Source organism: Vicia villosa, unplaced genomic scaffold (genome assembly GCF_029867415.1).
Source record: "Vicia villosa cultivar HV-30 ecotype Madison, WI unplaced genomic scaffold, Vvil1.0 ctg.001256F_1_1, whole genome shotgun sequence".
In the NCBI taxonomy this organism is placed as follows: Eukaryota; Viridiplantae; Streptophyta; class Magnoliopsida; order Fabales; family Fabaceae; genus Vicia; species Vicia villosa.
In genome coordinates, this window is record NW_026705551.1 from 497,032 (window position 1) to 512,245 (window position 15,214).

Consider the following 15,214-nt stretch of genomic DNA (forward strand, 5'->3'; position numbering starts at 1 on the left):
TTGATTTATCTTGATAATAAGGTAACTAGTTGCAGTAATTAACGTTAGTGTAATGTGTTCATTATAAATGTTCTCTACGAATTCTGATTAATGATAAGATAAGACAAAGTTCTATTAGTTGGTATGCCCAAACTCAAAATCCACACACACCAACTGTTTGATGTTATGTTTAATTATTTATTTCACCTTTCTAATGACTAATTGCTGTTGTTCTGTACCAAATTACCAATATGATCGGCATTTCGGCATACGATAGTGGTTTAATCATGATCGACTGATATTTGGGTTCATACCATGTGATAAGTATATTAGGATTTCTTTGGTAAAACATAGCCAATGGCTAATTGTTGATAAGTTAGCTAATGTCTAATGTGTTTATAGGGGATATCGGATAAGCTAGCAATTTGAATTTGTAGTGTTTAGCTTCAGTTGAACTATTTGATAAATATGAAATAATAAAAATTATATAAATAATGACAGAGTGTTTAGCTATTGGCTAATATGTTCATATGTCTATTGTTTGTGATTGTCATGCAAATTTCTTGCTAACAAAACAAAAAGAGTGTGTTTGAAAGAAAAAAAAAGTGTATGAGACATGAAAGAGAAGATATATAGAAAAAATATATAGAAGCTACTAATGTTGTTGTTTGGTATTAATGTTTAAAGATAGTAATTAGATTGAGCTATCTATTTAATGTTGCACACTGTTTTTTTCTTTTTCTTTTTATGACTAAAATTTTTTTTTTTTTGCTATTTGCACCGGTGTCGACCCACCACAGGTGGGCCACTAATCCGGCTCGTGCGGAGAGGCATGCGCACTGGCCAAACAAGATTGTTCCGCCTGGGAATCGAACTCGGTATTCCCCGAATACGTCCTTGGACGGGGCTCCTTGCCAATGGAGCTCAACCGCTTGGTTTTTTTATGACTAAAATTGTTCCTCTATTGTTTACTCTTTTTTGAAACTAAAATTTTCTCAATTTTGTGTTCTTTATTGTAGATATTGTTGACCAAAGATAAAGTTACACAAGTGATTCTTCAATTAATCAGGTGAGAAATTATAGAGCTTGTTTTTTACTTTTGAATTATGCTTTGGAATCATCAACTTTAGGGTGAACTGAAGTTTGATATTTCTATGATTTTGATTGTTATAATTGCATCCTGATTAGTTAATCCCTTAAGCATGTGTTTATATTTGTGGTGTTATCGCGTGTTTGGTCACTTTAACAAATTGGAGCTTTACAAATATCATGTCCATAAAGCATTGGGATGCGAGATTATGCCCTCTAACTTGAACTGTTTATTCTTTTTATTTGGGCTGAATTTCTTACTTCTCAAGTCAATTGTCAAATTAATGAACTCGGTATTTACTTAATGCGTAGTTTATGAAAAGACTCTACAAATTGAGAAATTTTTTTCATATTTATTTGATTAGCTGCCTGTTATTTCCGAACTGTTAATTTTGTTTGTTTCAATACACTTTAAGCACAACACAGATATATGAATGCAGATTCAATGCTGTCACCGATGCACAAATTCATGCATTTAGTGCAGCAGAGACAGTTCCTTAGAGGTCTGGTTCAAAAAAAGTATGATTTTTAATTTTTGAGTTATAATTTAAAATATAAAATATAAATTTAAATCATTTGATATTGATCAAACAATAACTATTACATCGAATGCGTGCATGATAGGGACCAAATGCATGCATGATAGGAACTGAGTGAAATCTACATACTGAACATATCTATGAAGTCTATGTTTCAAAGGTCGCATTTTACCAAGATTTACAAGTGTTGATGACACCGTAATTCACAATTTAAAACTTTGCTCCTATTACATTAAAAGAGATAAGAACAACTGGGCAAATAATGAAAATTTTCAGTATGTAAGTGACATAATGATAATAGTAATATATAGTATTGCTATGTTAAAGTTTTAATTCCTTTTTTTCTTCATTTTCTCCAAGGGTCAAAGTTTTTTGGTAGATTCTATCTAGTACAAAACAACTAGAGTTCATTTTATATCTCAAAAGACCGAAGATCTGAAGTATCAACAGAAGTTCATACCCTACACACTGAAGCTACAATTCTTTCTGCCCAACTCACATTATACCAGGTTTGTATTGATACCTATCAATGAAACTTATTGGACTGGTTACCTGATCTTGTTGAATATGATGTAAATGCATAGTTTGTGTTACTTGTTGTATGATGGCACATCTACCATGTTGAGTTACAGTCCTGTGCCATCACTTTTTAAAGTTTCTGTTATTTCTTTTTCACAAAGTAAGGTTCATTGGCCCCATTATTTTTCAGATAAGGCAAAGTTCTATTAGTTTCTGCTACTTGTGGTTTTTGTAGATCAACCGAAGCAACCTATACTAGTTTTATCAGGTAAGGTATTTAAATTCTTTGATACCATGAAGTTAATTTGGGTACGGATGAGAATCATGTGTAAAGAAGATGTTCCACATTGGTAAAAAAAAAGAGAAGAATGAACACTTTATAAGTGAGAGAACCCACACACCTATCACTTAAAGGTTTTAGGTGGAGAAGTGGTGAATGTGCCGAAAATAATAATGCTTCTTTCCGCTTACTTGTTTTTGAAAAAAGTCAACGGATATACAAGTGAATGTGGAAGATAGAGCTTTCACATGAAGGGGAATTTGAGGGGGAGTGTTGAGAATCACAAGAATGAACACTTTATAAGTGAGAGAACCCCCACACCTATCATCTTAAGATTTTAGGTGGAGAACAAAGGTGTTAATTTAATTTAAAAATAAAATAAAATAAATATGTGATATGACAATGAATCATAATGTTTGATTGATTGAAGATATCAATATCCAACTAAACTCAAGAATACTGGAGTTTTCACATTTTTTATTATGTATCAATAAGTGGATCATATTACTTTTAATTAATATAATAATTAATCAATATTAATATTGATTCAAATAATTTAATATGTTTAGAGTTGAGTTTAACTTTATTGATGATATGTTTAGAGGATGTTTGAGTTATTTAGAATCATATTTTTATTCATTTCAAATAACTCTGACGTGTTTAGAGTTTTCAGAATTATTTTTGAGTCTCATGTTTAATTTAATAAATTTTTAAGTAATTTTAAACATAATTGAGAATATTGACAAATTGAACAATTTGGATAAAATAAACTATTTTTCTTTAATTTCATAATTGTCAATAGGTTCGAGGAAAATATTATTTAATAATTAAAAATATTAGATTTTGTTAGAGTTGAGTAATATTAAATATTTGAGTTGACATTACTCAACTAAGAGTTGTCAATTGAATACTTTAGAGTATTTTTTATTACTTTAGAATCATTTAGAGTTGTTTTGGAGTTCTAAAGATTGTGTGAGTTATTTAGAGTTCTTTTTGAGAACTCCCTTGAGTTAAAGATAAATATTATCACCCTTTTAACGAATTGCAAGTATAAAATAAATAAATACTACTTTGCTGATATGTTTTGAGTATTTTTAGGAGTTAATGAGTAATATGAGTGTTGTGTTAATTGAGTTGTTGAGTATTAATATAATTGCACTCTGTTATTAATTGTTAATATAATTATTTAGTTTAATTGTATATTGTTGAGTTATGTAATTAAGAGAGAATTACAGTTTAGTCTTACATTGACAAATTTGTGGTTCAGAGAGAACCTTGGTTTGAGATGGTTCAGAGGGAACCTTGTCTTTGAGATGGTTCAAAGAGAATCTTGTTTTGAGTACGAGATACGAGAATTTTTGTTATTGAATATGAGATTGAATAATAACGGTTGTTGATTTTTGAATGTGAATGTTGATATTATATATTCACACATTCATATACATTGGAGTTAGGTAGGACTTCGGTCCAATGAAGTCCAGTGTTTTGAGAGAACCAGAGGCGGTTCTATTGTTCGGAAAGAATATTTTCTAGAGAGGAATTGGGGACGTGGATAAATCTGTAACATAATCCGAACATCCAAAACTTTTGTTACCACACGCATTATTGGAGGAGCATTGCATAACATCTCACATTGCATTATGTTTTGTTTGTGGATGATAATTATTGTGTATGTTTTGAGTTGCACTCATATATGATATCCTTGCTATTTAATACACCAATAACTTCTGTAAAGTTTTCTCACCCCTTTTCTATTGTTGTGTGGCTTGTTATGGCAATATTGTAGATACAGGTAACGAGTATTAGCTGATGTGTTGAAGAATGTCGCTTATGACCTTCTTTATTTATTTTTTGAGTTGTTTAGTTCCATGGCATCACTCTAATATGTAACATTGGGACGAGATTCGTTTTGATTTTCTATTTTTTTTCCTGAAATTGTGGAACTTTTCCCTTATGCCTGAATATTGACCATGTTGAATTGGAATTATTCAATTAAAACAGTTTGAGATTATCTACCGCATATTTTTGAAAATGTTTTTGACAATTGTGTTTGTTTTTTAATAGAAAAAGAGATGTGTGATACCCTTGATATTTAAATTAATATTTTTGCATGATTTAATTAAAGTAAATTCGTGGAGTTTTAAGGTGTTACACAAGGCCTGAATACTTGAGAGGCCCAAAGTCCAAATAGAGGGAGAGAGGATTGTGATGCACAGATGACCATCTGATTGTGATCAAATGACCCTAATCAGGTTTCCTAATTGTCCCATTAGACCACCTCCAGCAGATGTTTTTCATCATGGTTCGTCAGCGTGGCAGTTGATCAATTTTTTATATTAAAATATTAAAACTAGTCGTTCAAACGACTATTTGCGTTTTTTTACATCTTATTTTTTTTATAAATATAATTTTTAGAAAAAATTTTACCAACACAATTTTCTCTCACTTTTATTTTCTCTTCAATTTCAAATTTCTCTCTCACAATTTCATCATTTTATTTATAAATTTTTATTTTTTTACAACAATTCTTCTCATTAGCCTTCTTTTGACAAAATAGTTGAGTTCTTCAGAGTTGCACCATTGAAATGAAAAATCATTTGAATTTTTTTAAACTGACGTGACTTAATAGATCCCACAAAAAGCACAAAAATGAGTTTACGGTTGGAGATGCTCTTAGGACCCAAAGTTCAGATCCAAGGATTAGGATAAAATGGATTATGAAGGATCTCCATGTACAGGGCCCCCTGATGATGTAATCAGATTGATCTAATAGAGCCACGTGACGATTAGAATGATCAAAACAAAATTGATCAAAAGAGAGATTGGTCAGAAGGCCCACATTCAAATTGGGAATCCCATCAAACTCACCAATCTCTCTTTATTCTCTCTCTATCCCTCTCTCTCATCAAACTAGAATAACAACATCATGAATCATCATCTCTCAAGCTTAGATGTAGAAAGCGCAATAATCATCCCACATTCAAGAACAGTGAAGCCTAATCATTCAATTAAACACAAATGGGCAGGAGTTGAATCGAACAGGCATAAGGGGAAAGAATCAGCACCAACACAGCAACAAGATCATGTTAAGAAAATGCAAAAACATGAAGAAATGACCTAATTTGAGTCAAAATCTGATGAAGATCACTACACGTTGATGAAGATTTCAAGAACATAGTGAGTTCGATTTTTCTTCCCTCTTTTCTATCTTTTTGCTCATCTATTCATTCCCTTTCTTCCCCTGATCACTTCTACTTCAAATTCTCCTTAGAATTATGTCTTAAACAGCATTAAATCTGGGCTCTTCTTTTTTTGGTTTTGTGAGATTTGGTTCAACAATGGAGGGAGGCTCAGTTTACACACTCAATGCAAGCTTTGAAAACTATTCATTAACAAGAATAGCTTCCCATGCTGTAGAATTTTCCTAGCTTTCAATTTAGGAAGAGATGGAGGCTCTCACTATGAAGGTTGATGCTTAATTTCCGACTCTCTCTCCATGTATCAATTGTGGCTGCTGAGTGGTCATTCTTGCTTCAGATTTAAAGTGTGTAGCTAGGTCAAATTTGTGTGAGCAAGTGAGGTATTCAAGTGGAAGAAATTAGAGATGAATCGTATGAATTAAAGGATGCAAATTGCGGAAAAAATTTAAATAACTAGTTTTAAAAAAAAAACCAAAAAAAAACATGTTTTGGGGAAGTTTACCAAAGTTTTTAGGTTTGGCAGCACACCCTAGAGTATGCGCCATACCAGATGGCGCCAACAGTAAAAAAAAAGGGTGTATGCGCCATTTCAAATGGCGCCTATGTGCAACCCAAATTAGGTTAGCAATTTGAAATGGCGCCTATGTACAAGTGTTTACACATATGAGCCATTTGAGATCGCTCCTATGTGTTAGGCCTATTTTTTGGAAAAAATACCCCATTCCCTTTCATTTCGCACACAATTTTATGTTTCGTTTATCGATTTTATCTCTGATTTTTTCTGTCTGTCGATTTTTAAGAGGGATGGGCATGGCTGAAGTGAAGACTGACCAAGATGTATGTACCTTATAAAGTAAAGCAAAGTTCATTAAATAAAATAAAGTTCATTGCATCAAAATATTTTACAAAGTTGTTACACAATAATTATCCTAGGGCATACAATTAAACATGCGTTGAGGTTGTTCCACGACTAGGACATTTGTTTTTATTGTGCCCTAGATGACGGCAAATGCTACACTTTCTTTCCATTTTGTCACGAACATCCATTCCGGTTTGAATACGAGTACTGTTGGGACGACCCTTTTTCTTTCATCGCATCATGTCATTATGCCAAACTACTTCCCCATCATAATCAGGCCAGTAATCCTCCTTCGCTACCATTAGAAATGCGAAATTGTATACCTCGAGCAAGATGTCAGTCTTGTAAATTGGAGATAGTAGTGACAATGCATCTCGGTGCGCATATGCACATACTACTAGGACATGTGAGCAAGGCATACAAAATGTTTGAAATTTTCCATAGTCGCACCAATGATCATCTAGTAGAACCCTATATTGTTGTCTCGATAATCCTTCATTATGGTCAATTATTTCTCGAACATTGAATATGTGGTTGAATCGATCGAAAGCAGTAACATGATGACTGTTGGCCTTTGTTGATTGTTCTTTCAAAATTTTCATGCAACTCTCGTTGAACAGTTGTTCCGATTCTCTAACTGCACTCCACCTCTGACCTCTTGTTGAGAATAGTGAAGTCATCCTAAAGTAGGTTGCTTCCACCAGTGCAGTAATAGGAAAATTTTGAATGCCCTTAAAGACATCATTCATGGGTTCCACGAGATTTGTTGTCATGTGGCCCCATCGTACGCTGTTGTCATAAGCCCTAGTCCATTTCTCCCTTGCAAAGGTTATCAATCCAGCTTCCCGCATCCAGATTTGACAATACAATTTCACTCCGATAATGTTGGAATGTGGGTTGAGTTAACACATATCCTGCATTGACTAGTGTCTTCCGGAGGTGCCTATCCTTAATCTCCTACATGAAATTCTGGGCAATATGTCGAATACAGTATACATGTGTTGATGATGGGTGTTGCCATCGGTTAGTCGGATTGTTGAAAGCACTTTCAATGGAAGCATGCCTATCAGAGAATAAACAAAGACCAGGTTGAAGAGCAACATATTTTCGGAGATTCCTTAGAAAGATCAGGCTCGCGGGCGTACACGTCCTCAACGTGATATACGCGCTCCTAGATGCGGAATCGACGGACATTTCGGTGATGAGAGACACTAATCGTATTTTTATTTTCCCTTTATCAGTTGTTGTTTCTATTGTTTTCCAATGTATCTGTCAGTTTAAATTAATAAAATCGTCTGTTTACGACTTTTTTCCACTATCGTTCATTACAAATTACCCTTTAAAAAATTATAAAAAAAAAAGAAAATTGTATATAGGCGCCATCTGAGATGGCAACCCTAATTAGGGTAACACATTGGCGCCATCTCATATGGCGTATACACCTAAAAGTCACATATATGTGCCATTTCAAATGGCTCCTACTCCAGGGAGTGCTGCCAAACCTAGACACTTTGATAAATTTCTCTAAAACATGATTTTTTGGTATTTTTTTAAACCTTGTTATTTAATTTTTTTTTTCCGCAAATTGCGTGATCAATTATGAGTTTGTTGTAAGCACATTATGCTGATTTTGTGGGATTGGAGAGTGCAATCTGTGTGAGTAATGAGAGGAAATAGTGAATTTTTTATTTGTTGGGATATTTTCATGTATGTATGTATCATGGATCATCATGGAATTTGTTCTAGAAATAGCATTGTAAGTTTGGTTATTCGTGTGATTCATGCCGTAAAAACTTCATGTGATGTATGTACATGGTCTTGAACAATGATGTAATGGGGTTTCTCTTTTTTTGGGACCTATTATCATGTATAATTGCATGATGTTATGAAGTGTATTATGCCTGGATGTATGGTCAAATGGATAAAATAAACATTATGAAAGTTTGTCATTTAGTTCAATGTTGTCTAATTATTGATTTTTATTTTTGGTTGTAATGACATGGTATGATGTGTAAAAGAAAAATCAGTGAAGTATGATTATGGAAATTGAATGCGGAAATTTTCTTTTAGGGCTCAAATTTATTGTGTGTTTGTGCGTCCAGATTCCAAAATTAGGATTCCAAGAATATTTCAAATTTTCACCAAGGTGGGTGGTTAATGTATGGGGGTGTATTAAAAATCCATTTTATTTTTATCAAATAAACAAGCTAGCTGCAAGCCCTCTAAGATTTCTAGCCGTAGGCTCTCTCTTTGGTAAGATACAATTTTGAACTTATAATTTATAGCTTATAAGCTCATATAACAATTTAGATCTGTTTGATAATGGTTTTTTTATCTTGAGCCTATAGCATATTTTGCTAGTTTATAGCTTATTTTTCAGACGCCATTTTAAATAGCGTTTTAACATATAACTTATAATTTTTTTTATCAATATTATTTTAGTAAAAACTCACTTTTATCTTTTATAATTTATTTTAGAGAAAATGGGTGATGCACTGACAGTGTAAAATAGTTTTACACTGTCAACCAATCACAACCATGTATCCAATTAAAACACTCTTTTATTTTTTAAAAAATTTAATGACATGGCAAATTAGTGGTTGTTTATTTGATGACAGTGTAAAACTATTTTACACTGTCCGTGCATATCCATTAAACCCTTTATTTTAATTTTAAATTAAAATAATTAAATATTAAATATTTTTTATGTCATTTTACATTTATAAGTTGATTAAACCACTAATTTGATCAAATATTGCAATTAACTCATCAGCTATGCGTCTCAACCATCAGCAATAAGATATATGTCACCAATCATCAATTATAAACTATAAACTATAAACCAACCGTTATTTTTACCAAAATATTTTTAAAGAGAAATGATAATTTTACACTATCTTTGACACTAGTATTTAATTTTTATACGGTTTTGATTTTCTTAAATGTTTAATAATTATATTTTTTTTTCTGACCCACTCCACCCCATGCATATGGTGTACTTTGATACAGTGTAAGTGTAAAATGTCCCATTTCTGGTGTAGGGATAGCACCCCTCATTTTTAAAAGATTGTGCTAATAAGTGTTGGTAACAAAGAGACCTTAATTCTCTTGTCCAAACCCTATATATTTACGATTTTTCCAACCTGGCCTAATACACTAACCTCAAATTTATTGTAGTTATTTTTTTAAATACACTCACACCAATCTCTCTTAAAGAATTAGTTTATATAGATACAATTAATATTCATTTGATTAACTTAAAATATTAACATGTAATGTTAATTCTTTTCTACATTTTATAATTAACAAATTACTATGTACAAATTAATTTTATTGAAGTTTAATTCTTAAATCAAATAGGGTGAGTAGTTCTTTACACTTGAATCTTAATTATTTGATTGAAATGGTATATTTACATGATGGTTTATTTTAGATATTATGTAGAAGTTAAAATATAGATTTAAATGCACTTTTAATCCCCCTATTTTTATGTTTTTTAATTACACTTACACCAATCGTAACATTGGTGTCTAGATTATTTTTTATTTAACTAAGTTTTTTATTATTTAATTATTACATTTATTTATTAATTAATATGTTTTTAAATAAATTTATTTAATAATTCTAACTAAGTTATTTTTAAAATTAATTGATTAAAATACTAATTAAATACTTTTGGGCCCAAGCACATGTTATTCCAATATCAACCCAACACCCATTAAATATACATTTTGCATGTATAAGTTATATAAAGAGTTCTAATACTGCCAAAATTTTCTATGTGGGACAAAACATAGCTCTTATGTTCCACAAAACACAATGATCCTCCATTGTGGCTTCTTTTTCCTTCCATGGCTTCTTTCTTCTCCAGGTTTTATTTCTATTTGGCATACTGCAATATCAAAACAAATTAAACTACATTCTTAACATTTTCACTTAAATATTACCTACCAACAAAATATTCACATGTATTCTTACTGCATTGTTTACTTAAATATTACCTACTAATAAAATTAAACAAAATAATTCTACTGCATTGTTCACTTTCTAGAAGTCTCATAACGGTGCATTTGATGTAAGCTCACATTTCTATTTTATTCTCAAGTCAGGATTTACTTAAACTTTATATATAAATAATGTCCATTGAATTGTTGATCTCTGATATGTTTTAATGTAAAAAGAAATAATATTAAGACAATGGAACATTATTCATATTAATATTAAGACATATAAACAAAGGTAAGAAACACATTATAAAGAACTCAATATATAATATAGGATATTAAGACATTGATATTGATATTGGAATAAAATACAAATGTGAGCCAACAATTAAGACATCTTTGAGATGTCTTAATAACCTCCATTTCAAGCTCGAGAATATTGACGTTGGAACCTTCTGCTTATTTGGTTTGCAGGCAAGAAAATTCATATTAATATTCATGACATTGAGTTTAATTATGAAAAGTTGTTGTGTTTAGTGTTGTTGATCAATAACTGCAATGGGTATTTGGTGAATTTCATTATCAGTTATGAAACTTAACATCAAACAGCTGATGAAAATAGTAAGCGAAAGTCCGACATCGTTTTTCCTTTAAACAATTTTGATATTTATATAGGTCACACATGTTACAATTGTCTTGCACTTGATTGAATGACATGGCAGTGGATTAAACAACTTTAAATAATCTTAATTTTATAGTTGTAATTCATGACATTCATGTGTTGCGAATTTTATATTTGTAATTAATTCTTTAAAAGATAAATATCATAGTCAGCAATGCTATGCCATTCAAAATAATTTTTTTTATCCTAATCATTATGCCACATATGCAAAATTAGAGGGCACCATGAAAATTTCAAATGAGGTACTCCCTCCGTCATATAATGAGTGATCCATTTGGAATAAAATGATGTCTTAAAATGAATTATTTATTTCAATTTTCAATAAATTTTTTTCAATTCTACCCTCTAATTAATAAAAATTTCACCATTCTCGATACATCATAAGGATACTATAGTAAAAACAATATTATTTTCCTTACTTTTATACACTTTTCTTAATCTGTGTTAAATAGTGTGGTGGGTCACTCATTGTGGAACGGAGGGAATAAAGTTTAGGGATCAGAAAACTGACTTTTAAAATGGTGGGACTAAAACTTAAAAAACATAACCATTTTAAAAGTCAGTTTTCTGATCCCTAAACTTTATTCCCTCCGTTCCACAATGAGTGACCCACCACACTATTTAACACAGATTAAGAATCCATACCTGCGGATATCTGCGGATAAAATCCGTTACGGGTACCGGACGGATAGTTAAATAGATATTCATGGATAAAATAAATGGATATTTAAATACCCGTTCATTAATGGATATTGTTATGAATTTAATTACCGTGCTCACGGATATCAATATCCGTTAAAAATTATAAAAATTACTTAAATATTAGGGCCGTCCCTGTGGGTGTGCGACAAGTGGCACCGCATAGAGCCACAAATATTTAGGGGCCCCTTAATTAGAAATTTAGTATTTTATATATATATATATATATATATATATATATATATATATATATATATATATATATATATATATATATATATATATATATATATATATAAAATAAATAAATGATATTTCACACTGTTACCCTAAAGTGTTGAGTGGCCAAGCGGTTGTTGTTTAAAGTTTAAGGATCCGTTTGATGCGCAGGATAAGAGACAGGATAAGATATCTGTATCATATCCTATCTCAATCTAGTGTTTGATGACACAACATGATATGATAAGTTAATCCTGAAATTTATCCTATCATGCCTCACTAGTACAAATTCTTATCCTGAATATGAGCTGGGTTAGAATCCGGCAAGATATGATAAGAAAATAATTTACGCAAATAATATATATTTTAAAATAAAAAATTAAATATAATAAAAAATAAATAAAAATTAATATGATATTAAATTAAAAAATAACTTTTAAAAAATATGTATGATATTGTCATAAGAGTAATTTCATAACGGTAATATAAAAAATTAAAACATAATAAATTGAAATATTTAAAAATAAAATAATTATTAAAATTTTAAAAAATGAATACTAATTATATATATATATATATATATATATATATATATATATATATTTATTACTTTTTTTAAAGAAAAATTAAAATTGTTTACTCAGTGTTAATGCGTTTTTTTTAAATTATATAAAATTTTATTTTTTTTATTAATTTAAAAATTTAAAAGTATTTTACAAAACAATATGGATAAAATGTAGTTGTTTTACAAGATATATATATATATATATATATATATATATATATATATATATATATATATATATATATATATATATATATATATATATATATATATATATATATATATAATAGTATCATATTTGGTATCATGATTGAACCAAACACATGATAGAATAAGTCTTATCCTATCTATATCATATCCTATCCTTATCCAGTTTTATATCCTATCATGTCTCTATCCTATCCTGCGCACCAAACGGGCTGTAAGAGACCACATCTAGAGGATTGGCCTTGGTTTGATTCCTGCTTATCATTATTTTAGCAATTAATACTTTTACTTCTATAACAAAGAAAGGTGGCAAGTTAATTCTTTTTTACTTCTGTAACAAAGAAAGGGCAGACTTCGAGATAATTAAAGTGTAATTTATTTTAATTTTAACTCTTAAATCATTTTATTATTATGTTATAATTTTTTTAAAATTTAAAGTATTACTAAGTTAAATTTTTTTTTAGATAAAGTTTTATAAGAAAGATTACTTTTGAGGTATATTTAAAATATTTAATGATAAAAAATTGGATAATTAGATGTCAAAAATATGTTTTAATTATAAAATGTAATTGAAAATAACTTCTAGTATTTTAAAAAATTCTAATAATTTTTTTTAAAAATATTATTATTTTTGAATATATAACAAACAAAGTCTTAGTTAAACTTCACATATGATTTTTGTCTATTTCTAATAGAGGTTATGACAACAAATATTTGTTATTTTTCGTCCATAAACTTTTAATTTTAGTTTAGTTTTTTTAATTAATTTTTTGAATAATAATTTTTTAACTAATGATATTATTAAATATTTTATGATTCAATTGTTATGATGTTTTTATTATAAAATATAATGTAATGTTGGATATAGCTTAATATAATATTTTTCATGGAAAATATATTATTTTTTAAAATATAAATTATTCATTTATTTAATATATTAAAAATTAAAAATATATATTATTATTTATATGAAAAAATATATTTTTAAAATTCGAACAGGGCCTCTAAAATGTTCGGGCCGGCCCTGTTAAATATTATTAGTTTATTATACAATATCTTTTCATCTTCTGAAAAACTAAAAAACTAGTTTCCTCATATGCATATTTTTTCGAAGTTTTCTTTGAAGAAAACATTTATATTCTTTACAAAACTAGTCTCCTCTTATTTATTGTTAAAATAAGAGAGATTTGTATGAATGTTGTGTGATAATAATGTCTTATGTCTTTAAAAAAAACAAAAAATATTTTTTAAAAAATATAATTTTAGAAAATAGTATTATCCATGGATATCTGTAAATATTCACGTATACCTTAATACCCGCGGATTATCCGTTTAGTGGATATCCACACGGATATGGGGCGAATATGGATATCATATTTATCCAACGAGACGGACACGATATCATACTATCCGTCCTCATGGATATCCATTTACATCCCTACTTGGAATACTTAGACACCATTTTCATTTCTAAAAATACCCCCTGTTTTCAGAGGTGTATCTATGACGCATCTTTTTTTCTCAACGTTGATTTGTTTTGTAGGTGTATCTACATAAGGTTTTCAGTTATGTACCTCCGGAATAATTTGATGTTAAACTCGCGCCAGCCTCTTTTCCTCCCTCATTCTCAAAAGTTTTCAACTTTCCAACACTCTCAAACTCTCTCAACCTCAAAAATCAATCTTCTACCAAACTTATTTTTTTCTCTCGAGTTTGGCAATGAACATCAACTTCAATGATCAGCATACACGAACTTGTTCAAAGCTCAATTTAATCGGTAAGTTTTCGAGTTTCCGATGTATTTTTGAGTATTTCCTGTAATAGAGTTAGAATATACTTTTAGGTGTAGAAATCATTAGATAGTTTTAGAAACATAGTTTAGACACAATGTAGGTATTAGTTGTTGTGTAAAACAGACGATCAGGGTCTCAAAAATGTTTTTTCCAAGGAAGTGAAGAGTTACAGACGCCATTGTTGCATTTTTGAAGTTGCAGAATGTTCCGTCGGCGCATCTAAGGAACAATTAAACTTTATGGTAGTTTCGTAGATGCAACTCCGAATCAAACCCAGTTTTTGGAATGTTGGGTGCTTCCGTAGCTATATCTACGGAAATTTCCCACATTTGCATCTACGAAGTTAAAATTGTTTTTTTTTGTTTTTCCTTTTGTTTTTATAACTTAGTTATATCTAATTCGACTTTATTTGTAATATCTTATAGATATTATGAATGATGAGACATGTCGACTTATATCTGGGAGGGTTGCACAACATGCCTCCATGAGACGTGCACGAAGCCACTAGTCCCACAAGTTTCTGACACCTTTGCTCCAGCAGAGGCGACTGTCATACCCCAAAATTTGCTCACTATATTTCAAGATAGTTTGGCTCAGGTAGTCTCCACTGGCTCACACAATCTCTAATTGCAAGTGTAAC